This window comes from Gorilla gorilla, chromosome 14, assembly GCF_029281585.2.
Source record: "Gorilla gorilla gorilla isolate KB3781 chromosome 14, NHGRI_mGorGor1-v2.1_pri, whole genome shotgun sequence".
Classification (NCBI taxonomy): domain Eukaryota; kingdom Metazoa; phylum Chordata; class Mammalia; order Primates; family Hominidae; genus Gorilla; species Gorilla gorilla.
In genome coordinates this window covers 24,579,756-24,592,401 of record NC_073238.2, presented here as the reverse complement: position 1 = coordinate 24,592,401, position 12,646 = coordinate 24,579,756, and the positions used below count along the sequence as shown (strand labels likewise).

Here is a 12,646-nt window from a genome sequence, read left to right as displayed (position 1 = left end):
GCAGATCACTTGAGGTCAGGAGTTCGAAACCAGCCTGGCCAACATGATAAAACCCGTCTCTACTAAAAATACAAAAACTTAACCAGGCATGGTGACACATGCCTGTAATCCCAGCTACTTGGGAGGCTGAGGCCAGAGACTCACTTGAACCCGAGAGGCGAAGGCTGCAGTGAGCCAACATCGCACCACTGCACTCTAGCCTGGGCAACAGAGCGAGACTCTGTCTCAAAAAAGAAAGGTAGCAAAGGAAAAAAAAATAGGTCAGTGTTTAGAAAGGATACAACTATATCACGTCTTTTACTTATTTTACATTTTGTATTGGTCTAGAAGTTGAAAATATGTGCCCAAAACAACTATACAACTTGAGCAATGATTTTAAAACAAATATGACACTTTATATTAGAAGTAGCACCTATTTATTCAGAAACATATACTATTAGTTACATTTAAAATTTATCGTTAGAATACACTGTTTCCAAATCAACAGTCCTTACAAAACATGGAACATATACTTCACTATTATTTAGCTTTACTTTTGTAATAGTGGCCAAGGTGGCCGGGTGGGGTGGCTCACGCCTGTAATCCCAACACTCTGGGAGGCCGAGGCCGGCGGATCACAAGGTCAGGAGTTCGAGACCAGCCTGGCCAATATGGTGAAACCCCATTTCTACTAAAAATACAAAAATTAACTGGGTTTGGTGACATGTGCCTGTAATCCCAGCCACTTGGGAGGCTGAGGCATGAAAATCACTGAATCCAGGGAGGCAGAGGTTGCAGTGAGCCAAAATCGTGCCACTGCACTCCAGCCTGGGTGACAGAGTGAGACTCCATCTCAAAAAAAGAAAAAAAAAAATAGTGGCCATGGTGGATTTTGTACTCTGAATATAAACTATATAGTTTATACTATACATATGTCTACTTATAAACTAGGCACTATTGCTTCAATATATTTAAAAAAATTATTCTAGAAGATAGTTTACCATACTCAGGGTTCCCCCCACCTCTAGCTGCAGACCAATACCAGTTGGTAGCCTGTTGGGAACCAGGCCTCACAGCAGGTGAGCGGCAGGCAAGCCAGCATTAACCTGAGCTCGGCCTCCTCTAGATCAACAGCGGCATTAGATTCTCATAGAAGCACAAACCCTATTGCGAACTGCACAAGCAAGGGACCTAGGCTGCGTGCTTCTTATGAGAATCTAACTAGTCTAACTAATGCCTGATGATCTAAGGTAGAAGAGTTTCACCCCAAAACCATCCCCTCCCTGCTCCCCCTGGTGTCTGTGGAAAAAAACTGTCTTCCACAAAACTAGTCTCTGGTGCCAAAAAGTTTGGAGACCACTGACATAAACTACAAGGTTTTGTTAAAAAAAAAAAAAAATGTAGCCAGTGTCCCTTGAGGGTTAATATCAAATATCTTAGAATAGGTAACAGTCTAATATGAATTTAATTGTGAACATAATGAAGTTAATTCTACACTATCTGAAAAATAGTTTCACTTAATATGTATCTAATTCATCAAACTGGGTGGGTTTCTTTTTTTTTTTTGAGACAGAGTCTCTCTCTGTTACCCAGGCTTAAGTGCAGCGGCACCATCTCAACTCACTGCAGTCTTGACCTCCAGAGCTCAACCTGATCCTTCCACCTCAGCCTCCCAATTAGCTGGGATCACACAAGAATGTGCCATCACACCTGGCTAATTTTTGTATTTTTTGTAGGGACAGGGTCTATGTTGTCCAGGCTGGTCTTGAATTCCTTACCTTGAGTGATCCACCTGCCTCAGCCTCCCAAAGTGCTGGGATTAGAGGTGTGAGCCACCAAGACCCACCTTAAAACAAGTTCTTTGAAAACATACTTGCTACGTAATAGTTATGAGCTTTTTAAAAAATTTCTTCTAATGTCATTAAATTCTGGCAATCAGATTTTCAGAATATGTTAAAATGCTGGTTAAGTGGGCCAGGCGCAGTGGCTCACGCCTGTAATCCCAGCATTTTGGGAGGCCAAAGCAGGCGGATCAGGAGGTCATGAGATCGAGACCATCCTGGCTACCACACAGTGAAACGCCATCTCTACTAAAAATACAAAAAAAAAAAAAAATTAGCCAGGTGCGGTGGCAGGCACCTGTAGTCCCAGCTTCTTGGGAGGCTGAGGCAGGAGAATTGCTTGAACCCAGGAGGCAGAGCTTGCAATGAGCTGAAATCCCGCCACTGCACTCCAGCCTGGGTGACAGAGCAAGACTCCGTCTCAAAAAATAAAATAAAATAAAATAAAAATAAATAAAATAAAATGCTGGTTAAGTGACCAGAGGTTTTATTTCTTGGGGTTTTTTTTTAAGCCATCATGGAATTAAACACACATGAAGAAATCTGTTGAAACCCCTCAAACTTGCAATGCTATACCTGAATCAGTGTTCTTTCAGAGACTTTTCAAATTATACAAATATTTCAAAATGCTGAGTTACTCTATTATAGCTAATAAAACTACTTAAACTAAGTGGAAAACCTTGAGAACTAAAGGGGGAGGGGATATTATTTATTCTCATTACTCTTAAATCAACCAACTTCCAAATCCAGAACATAAAACTTTTATGATTATTTGTTCTTTCCCTGTTTACAAACCTAGTTCTGATTTCATTATTAAAAATATAGGCTGGGCACGGTGGCTCATGCCTGTAATCCTAGCACTTTGGGAGGTCAAGGCAGACAGATCATGAGATCAGCAATTCAAGACCAGCCTGACCAACATGGTGAAACCCCGTCTCTACTAAAAACACAAAAAATTTAGCCTGGCATAGTGGCTGGCACCTGTAATCCCAGCTACTCGGGAGGCTGAGGCAGAAGAATGGCGTGAACCCAGGAGGCGGAGCTTGCACTGAGTCGAGATTGCGCCCTGACACTCCAGCTTGGGCGACAGAGGAAGACTCCGTCTCAAAAAAAAAAAAAAAAATTAGCCAGGCGTGGAGGTACACCTCTGTAATCCCAGCTACTTGGGAGGCTGAGGCAGGAGAATCACTTGAACCTGAGAGGTGGAGGCTGCAATGAGCCGAGACAGCGCCACTGCACTCCAGCCTGGGCGACAGAACAAGACTCCATCTCAAATAAAATAAAAATTTTTTAAATTTTTTAATTTATATATATTACATATATTATATTATAAATATTATATATATTATGTATAATTTTTATGTATGAGATTATGTATATATGTATATGTATATGAGATGTATATATAATATATACATCTCAGCCGGGCCCAGTGACTCACGCCTATAATCCCAGCATTTTGGGAGGTTGAGGTGGGTTGATCACTTGAACCCAGGAGCTCGAGATCCGCCTGGGCAACATCGAGAGATGCCGTCTCTACAAAAAATAAAATATAAAAATTTAGCTGGTGGTGATGGCACATCCCCACCGCCCCAGCTACTTGGGAGAATGAGGTGGAAGGATCACTGGGGTCGGAAGGTCGAAGCTGCAGTGAGCCAAGATCTCACTCCTGCACTTCAGCCTGGATGACAGAGTGAGACAAGTCTCAAAAAATATATACGTATATGGTGTGTGTATATATGTATATGTGTGTATATGTATATATATGTGTATGTGTGTGCATACACACACAATTCTCTATAACTAGTGCTATCATACTTAATGCTTTAATAAGGTTAAATACATAATAAATACAATCGTTCATTTTGTCTTTAACGGTACAATCCAACTCAAGTCATCCTTCCAAACCAGATACAAAAATATCCTATGAAAAGAAACAAAAACTTTTTATCCTTAGGGTATTTTGGGGTTCTGGCCATTTGTTGTGCCAGATATAATACCACTTGATAAGACTTCCAGCTTCATCCCATCCCATCCTGCAACAATGTTTTCAGTAGGGTGGGATCCGTGGCTCCCAATCAAGTCCTGACAACCTGATCTCATGGCAGGGCCCACACAAGAAAAAAAAAAGAGCATTTTATTTCGTGCAACTTTTATGGCCCTGAGAATCTCCGACCCCCCATCCCCTCAACACACAATCAGTCAATTGATCTCCCTCTCCCTCCCTCTCTCCCACCTCCACACCATCTATGAGAAAGAGGAGGGGGAAGAAGGTGGAAGAAAAGGCACGAGTAGAGAAAGTAGATCCGACGTAAAGCAGGCACCTAAAAAAGGTGGGATGGATTTCTCCAAAGCCCAGATCAGGGACGCTGCTACAGACAGCCAGTGGAGAACGCCTCTAAGATTAACGCTTTAGTAACCACTTACAAGAACTTCCCCTGTCTACTGCTTAATTTCAAGTAACCCAACAGGTCCATTTAATTACTTTGTATTATTTAAAGAAATCTAGGATTTCTTTAAATAATAAAAGGGAAACAAACGCGCTTTAACACCATTTTGCATCACAATGTTAAAATCTTGGGTTAACTCCCTCAGTAAATCTCTAAGTCCTTTCCAATCTACTATCTCTGGCCAGGAAGTCAAAACTTAAATATTAACCAACTAAAATGATCTTCATACTCTGGTCAATTTTGCAGAGCAAAAAATTTAAATAAATAAACAGATCTTCAATGTGTATCAAGGATGTCCTACTTGGGCCTCACTCTCCCAAACAGAGCTTATTTTCTTCCATTTAACAAAGGAAAATTTTCATTTAAACAAGTCTAATGAAGATGTTGCAACCTGGCCAAGAGCGGTGGCTCATGCCTGTAATCCCAGCAGTTTGGGAGGCCAAGGCAGGCTGATCACTTGAGGCAAGAGTTTGAGACCAGTCTGGCCAACACGGTGAAACCCGATCTCTACTAAAAATCCAAAAATTAGCCGGGCATCGTGGCGGGAACCTGTAATCCCAGCTACTCAGGAGGCTAAGGCAAGAGAATGGCTTGAACCCAGGAGGCGGAGGTTGCAGTGAGCTGAGATCCTGCCACTGCACTCCAGCCTGGGTGACAGAGCAAGACTCCCTCTCAAAAAAAATTGTTTTAAATGTTGCAACCAATTTTTCTTCGTCATATTTATAGATGTTTATCATGGTTTTTCCTAAAAGATTTTTAAACCACCTTTTCCAAACCTCAAAACAAGCATCTATAATTACAGACAATTATTCTCCTGGCTCCATAAACAATTCTATTTTTCCTTCTCCAACCTTCCAATCCTCTCATGAAGCTGGCCAAATGTATTCTACTCCTGACACCAAACAACAAAAAAAGAAACACGTAACTGCAGCCTACTTCTTTTGTTTTAATAAACAAACTAGCTTAAGTGAACAGTGGTCTTGGATCACATAAGAATTTCAAAATAAGTGATTTAAACACTTTAAATATTGTGGGGGGAGGGGGATGCTGCTGGTAAATAAGGGTCAAGTTCTGACTTTCTTATTGAGGCCAAGGTCAAGAAATTACTTTTTTCAGATCTATAAAATCTTACCAACTCAGAATCCTGATTATAGATTATCATCTCCTACTCAATACTTTCCAAATCTACAATGATACAGGAATCCCACTAAAATTCAGAATAATTAAAAGGAGTTAAGATTTAAGACATAACCAAAAACCAGCCCCTCTCTACAAGGCAGTTGACTGTACAGTTCATGCTTGTATACAGATGGACAGACTAAGAACAAACTCTACGCTTCTGAGAAAAAAACAAAACAAAACTAACAATGTAAATCTATTCTTTCATTATAACAATTTCTTTTTTCGGAGACAGGGTCCCACTTTGTCTAGGCTGGAGTGCAGTGGTGCAAACTTACCTCACTACAGCCTCGACCTCCTGGGTTCATGTCATCTTCCCACGTCAGCCTCCTGAGTAGCTGGGACTACTAATGCAGGCCACCATAGCTGGATAATTTACATATTTTTTGTAGAGACAGGGTTTTGTCATGCTGCACAGACTAGTTGAGCTCCTGAGCTCAAGCAATCCACCCGCCTCAGCCTCCTAAAGTGCTAAGATTACAGGTGTAAGCCACTGCGCCCAGCCACAAAATTTTTAAATGTCATTCCAAAGAACCATCTATAATGAAATGTGAAGTTATGTTAAATACATATGTTTAGAAGATACAATGTAACTTTCTAGTTTTTATTTCCACTGTAATGTAACTAACTTCAACTGTGAATAAAATTCTACATAAGTTTCCATCTCAGGATTTTTGTTCTCTTTAAAGTTACAAAAATTGGCCGGACATGGTGGCTCACACCTGTAATCCCAGCACTTTGGGAGGCCGAGGCAGGTGGATCACCTGAGGTCAGGAGTTCGAGACCAGCCTAGCCAACATAGCAAAACCCCGTCTATACTAAAAATACAAAAATTAGCCAGGTGTGGTGGCGGGCACCTGTAATCCCAGCTACTTGAGAGGCTGAGGCAGGAAAATAGCTTGAATCCGGGAGGTGGAGGTTGCAGTGAGCCGAGATCGTGCCACTGCACTCCAGTCTAGGTGATAAGAGCAAAACACCGTCTCAAAAAAAAAAAAAAATTTTACAAAACTCATTTAGAAAATGTATGAGGCCAGACGCGATGGCTCATGCCTGTAATCCCAGCACTCTGGGAGGCCAAGGAGGGCAGACCACTAGGTCAGGAGTTCGAGACCAGCCTGACAAACATGGTGAAACCCTGTCTCTACTAAAAATACAAAACTTAGCTGGGCGTGGTGTTGCACGCCTGTGATCCCAGCTACTCAGGAGCCTGAGGCAGGAGAATCGCTTGAACCCAGGAGGCAGAGGTTGCAGTGAGCTAATACGGTGCCACTGCACTCCAGCCTGGGTGACATAGTGAGACTCTGTTTCAAAAAAAAAAATGCATATGAAACACAAAAAGCTGGGTGTGGTGGCTCACACCTGTAATCCCAGCACTTTGGGAGGCCAAGGGTGGGGGGGGGGCAGATCACCTCAGGTCAGGAGTTCGAGACCAGCCTGACCAATATGTAGAAACCCCATCTCTACTAAAAATACAAAATTAGCCGGGCATGGTGGCGCATGCAAGTAATCCCAGCTACTCGGGAGGCTGAGGCAGGAGTATCGTTTGAACCTGGGAGGCGAAGGGTGCCATGAGCCGAGATTGTGCCATCACACTCCAGCCTGTGCAACAAGCATGAAACTTCATCTCAAAAAAAGAAAGAAACACAAAGAGTTGCCAATGTGAAAACTACTCAATAAGATTTAATAAAAATACCGTATTTGGAAAAATTTTTTGTCTTTTTTTAGCTGGGAGTACAGGCGCCCAGCATCATGCCTGGCTCATTTTTGTATTTTTAGTAGAGAAGAGGTTTCGCCATGTTGGTCAGGCTGATCTCAAACTCTAGACCTCAGGTGATCCACCCACCTCAGCATCCCAAAGTGCTGGGATTGCAGGCGTGAGCCACTGCACCCGGCCTTAACTATTTTTCATTAAAATAATGAAATAAGTTAACTTCTCAATACTTTCTTTCTTTTTTTTTTTCTTTTTGAGACAGGGTCTTGCTCTGCCACCAGGCTAGAGTGCAGTGGCATGATCACAGCTCACTACAGCCTCAATCTCCTAGGCTCAAGTGATCCTCCCTCCTCAGTCTCCCGAGCAGCTAGGGCAACAGGTGCATACCACATGCAGCTAATTTTTTATTTTTTATTTTTTTGTAGAGACGGGATCTCACGATTTTGCACAGACTGATTTTGAAATCCTGAGCTCAAGCTATCAGCCTGCCTCAGCCTCCTGAAGTGCTGGGATTACAGGTGATGGCATCCAGCCTTCGATATTTTCTTGATGAAAGAGAGGACTAATTACTAGTCCTAGATTATTATGAAAAACAGCAATATCATGATTAAGTTTTTGTTCCTCCTCCCAGTACTGTGTTCTATTAATTAGATAAGAAATGGGAATGAACAAAAATAGACATTAAATCAAATGTTTTTTACTTTCTAAAAGACAAAAATTCTAATGCTTTGTTTACCTAATCTACAAATATTTATCTTACTACTTCTATAAATAATTGAATAAAATCTTAAAGGAACTAAAAGAAATAATGGGACTTTTCACTACACAAAAGATAATTACCTATACAATGAAATGAGGTGAAATTCTTAGAGCAAATGTCTTAAAGTATGTCATACAACAAGCTTAAATTAATAATACGAAACAGTTAGAATGCCCCCACCCCAATAAACTATGGACAAAACACGACTGGACAAGTCACAACAAACACAAATAATAAAATTCAAAAAAAGGCTGACGTGGTGGCTCATGCCTGTAATTCCAACACTTTGGGAGGCCGAGGCGGGTGGATCATGAGATCAGGTGCTCGAGACTAGCCTGGCCAACATAGTGAAACCCCATTTCTACTAAAAATACAAAAAATTAACTGGGTGTGGTGGTGGGTGCCTGTAATCCCAGCTACTTGGGAGGCTGAGGCAGGAGAATTGCTTGAACCTGGGACACGAAGGTTGCAGTAAGCCAAGATCGTGCCACGGCACTCCAGCCTGGGCAACAGTGTGAGACTCAGGTCTCAAAGAAAAAAGAAAAAGAAATTCAAAATATTCGTTAGTCCTACTAATCAAGTAAGCAAAAACTTAGAACTAAAGTACTTTTTTTCAGTTGTTAAGATAAAGATTTTAGTATATTATACATGACAAAGGTTTGATAAAACTAGACCTATCACACATTGCTAATGACATTACAAATTGATGCAGCCTTTTTAGGGAGTGGCATTTCAAAACTTTAATAAAAATAAGAGATCAGAGCTGGGCATGGTGGCTCATGCCTGTAATCCAAGCATTCTGGGAGGCCAAGGCAGAGGAGATCACTTGAGGTCAGGAATTCAAGACCAGCCTGGCCAACATGGTGAAACCGTGCATTTTTAGTATTGTACTAAAAATACAAAAATTAGTCAGGCATAGGCCAGGCACGGTGGCTCACACCTGTAATCCCAGCACTTTGGGAAGCCGAGGTGGGCAGATCATGAGGTCAGGAGATCAAGACCAGCTTAGCTAACACGGTGAAACCCCATCTCTATTAAAAATACAAAAAATTAGCCGGGCACGGTGGCAGGCGCCTGTAGTCCCAGCTACTCGGGAGGGAGGCTGAGGCAGGAGAATGGCATGAACCCAGGAGGCGGAGTTTTAGTGAGCCGAGATCACGCCACTGCACTCCAGCCTGGGCAACAGAGCGAGACTCATCTCAAGCGAGACTCATCTCAAAAAAAGACAAACAACAACAAAAAATAATTAGCCGGGCATGGTAGCGCACCTGTAATCCCAGCTACTTGGGAGGCTAAGACAGGAGAACCGCTTGATCTCAGGAGGCGGAGGTTGCAGTGATCGGTGGCCATAGAAGCCCTCCTGAGCAGCAGACAGAACAGAATCCGCTATAGCAATCAGCCTGCCGGAGAAGCCTCTGCCCCTGTGGCCTGAGGTTCCACTTTCCCCAGGTGACACCATGGGCAGGTGGGCTGAAGAAGTGGGAAGGTCAAATCAACTGGCCCAGCCAGGATTCCTCTTTGATGATACAAGTGATACCGGTCTAAGCCTCCCCTCTTCCGCAGGGGAAACTAGGTGGCCCAAAGGGTGCCAAGAGGCAGGGGACCTGCCACAGCAGCCACCTTCCTGAGAGGTTCCCTTTCTTCCCCTTGGTGAACTCCCTCCAACACACAGCTTGCCAGGAAAGCACCCTGTGTCTTACATGGGGGGATCCCACGACACCAAAACCCAGCCAAAGAAGCCTTTTGTCCCTTAAGGGTTATCACAACCAAAAACAAAAAGATACACAAATAGTAAGCCCCTAAATTCTGTTAAGAATGAAACAATGCTGCCACTCACACCTGGCTCAGATGCCAGCAGAAGGAGGGCACCGTCCAGAGACCAGAGACCACAGGAGAAGGGGGAGGACTCCTCCTTACCCTGGCTGCACCTCCACCACTGTCACTGAAGCCTGCAGTACAGAACCAGCAGCTTCTAACCCACCCCAGGCCGGGCCGGGCCCCAAAGCTCTCCTACTTCCCCTTCCTGGCCCCTAGACTTGCTGCTGCTGCCACCATTAGCACCGACGCCAAAGGAATCAGCGCTGCTGTCACCCTCCATGCACCTGCACACCCTCCAAGGCTCCTACCACTTGGCCTCCACGGGTTCCCTCCTACCGCTCCTGTTGAGCTGCCGTCTCCATCACCATGGCCGCCACAACCGCAGGAGATGAATCACAGAGCTGTACCATCTTCAGGCTCCAACCTCCAGCTCACCACAGGGGACTCCTGCTTCATCAGCCTGGCTTGGAGCAGCTGGGCAGACAATGCCAGAGAAACCTACAATAGGATGCAGAAAGTGGCAGTGTTAGAGCCTCACCCTGTCATGCTGCCCACTGGGTGGCTGGGGCCAGTTTCAGTGAAGGCACTCACACCCATCCTCCAAAGTCCAGCCTCTCCTCCTAGACCAAGCTGGCCTCCTGACCTGGGGTGGGGACTGGAGACACCACAGTGTCCGCAGCTCCTTGGGGAGCAAGAACAGCAGAAACTCAGACCCAGGCAGTCCTCCCCACCCAAGTACCAGTTCCCATTCCTGACTCCTCCACCCACAGGACCCTGAGCCCCCGTGGTGCCCACTACTCCATGCCTGGGGCTCCCAGATGGTCCCCACAACACAGAGCAAGAGGGCAAGGGCCGGGTAACCATGGTGGGTGTGAGGGCCCTGCGGTGGTCAGAGGATTGCCGCAAAAACTCTGTGCAGCCTCCGCGCTCCAAAACGAGCAGAAGTTGTTCACCCTCTAGAGCCTTGAGTCCGGGAAGAGGAGAAGGGCCCCTTCCTCAGAGGCCACCACTGTCGTGGCCACCTCCACAACCTGCCACTGGAAGCAGCAGTGCAGCTTCCCCCCATAGCGCCCCTAACCTGCCCCCTCCACCACAAGCTTAGCTCCCGGATTGTGCCCACAATGCACCCAGAGACTGCTGCAGGCAGTGTAACCCTGATAGCGCCCCCAAACCACCCGTGGTGGACACTCGATAGTGTCCACAACCCATCCCCGCCACGGGTGTTGCAGCACCAAACAGCACCCCATCAAACCCGCCCCCCACCCGGACCACAAGCAGTATAGCCCCAGATAGCGCCCCCAGTCTGCGGGGCACTGCGGTTCACTGTCGCGGGCAGTGAACGCCCGGGGTAGTGCACCCAACAAACCCCCTGACCCCACCTTCTCCTTTCCCCCACAGACAATGCAACATTTCACAGCTCCCCTAAAGCACCCCCGACTGCCTGCCAGTTGGCATTGTTGCTGACATTGCAGCTCACGATAGCTCACCCAACCCGCCCCCTGCATTGGCCAGTGTAGCAGCTAATAATGCCCCTAACACCCCACCACCCACCGCTGGCAGTGCACGACGGCACACACAACCTGCCTCCAACCCCCCGCCACCTTAGGCAGTGTAGACTCTGATAGCGCAGCAAACCTGCCCCACTGCCAGCAATTCAACACCTGATAGTGCCACCCACCAGCCCCCCGTGGCAGGCAGTGCAGCTCCAAAAGCACACCAAACCCGCTCCCCCACCACCCTGCAAGCGGGCAGTGCGGCCGCAGAGAGCGCACCTACCCTGCCACCTTTCTACTACTCTAACAGAGATGCAGCCTCCGTCGCCACCACCAACCGCAGCCAGGCGAGCCGCGGTGGCCAAGGCTCCAGCCGCCAGCGTTGGGCACAGTCCCCACCTTCTCCTAGACCTCTAGCCAGTCAAGAGCAGCTCCAGCTGCCAGCCACCCTCCTACCGCTCAGGCTGCACTCCTACCGCTCCGGCTGCCATCTTACTGCTCCAGCCTCCCCGCTACCGCTCCGGCCGCCATCTTACCACTCCGGCCGCCATCTTACTGCTCCAGCCCCACTCCTACTGCTCAGGCCGCCCTCCTAACACTCCAGCCGAGCTGCCATCTCTGTTGCCACCACCATCCAGAGCAAGATGAGCCACGGTGTTACAGGCTTCAGCCTCCAGCTCCCCCTTCTCCTGGTCCTCTAAGCCGGGAACAGAGCAGCTCAGCGGGAGATACCGGAGACCCTAAACAGGCGTGAGGCCTCCTCAGCATGTACATGGAGTTACACGCATGGTTTCTGGACTACATGTTCTGATTGGGTGAGAGAAAATCTCTAGGCCTTCTCTGATTGGACTTTATTTTCATACTCTGATTGGTTGTCCTAAGACTTTCTTTCATCCAATCAGAACATGATAACAAAGTCCAATCAGAGTAGGCCTCCAGGCTTTCTCTTATCCAATGCTGGAACTTGTAGTCCACGAACCGCATATGCATAACTTCAGTACATAAATGGTGCTGAAGAAGAGTCAGGCTATTCCAGGTCTTTCTGTGTCTGCTCACCGAGCTGCTCCCAGCCCAGCTTAGAGGACCAGGACAGACTGGAGGCTGTAACCTGCTGCACCATGGCTGGCCTCCCTGCAGTTGGTGGCGACAGACACTGTAGCGTGGCTGGAAAGGTAGGAAGGGGAAAATAGTTTTGGGATAGATGGAAGGGTAAAGAGGGTGGTTAGTGTCAAAAGGAAAAAAGGATTGTGAGCCAGAGAAGGCATTGCATAAAGACGGTGAGGAAAAGATGTTGGGGAAAAAAATTGGGGGGTAGATGGAGGGGGAAAAACAGGGTGGTGAACAGGAGGGACAGAAGGTTTCACAGAAAGATGGTGGGGAAAAAGTTTTTGGGTAGATGGAAGGGGGTAAGAGAG

At 46.2% G+C, this 12,646-nt stretch overlaps 1 protein-coding gene across 37 annotated transcripts in view; it reads right to left on the bottom strand.

The window, feature by feature from the left end:
• LOC129526398 (histone-lysine N-methyltransferase 2C-like) overlaps positions 1–12,071 on the bottom strand; it is a 73,644-nt gene extending 61,573 nt beyond the window's left edge. For 11 of the 37 annotated variants that reach the window (XR_010130453.1, XR_010130450.1, XR_010130451.1 and 8 more), the window contains exons 1-2: positions 11,768–12,048; positions 10,047–10,236 (exon numbers count right to left, since the gene is read on the bottom strand). The gene's annotated coding sequence lies outside the window, so the exon portion shown is untranslated. Of the gene's footprint in view, positions 1–3,261; positions 3,357–10,022; positions 10,237–11,747 lie in introns of those variants that run through there. The other 26 variants (XR_010130460.1, XM_063697102.1, XM_063697094.1 and 23 more) reach the window with 12 other exon arrangements.
• Between the last annotated feature and the right edge of the window lie 575 nt (positions 12,072–12,646).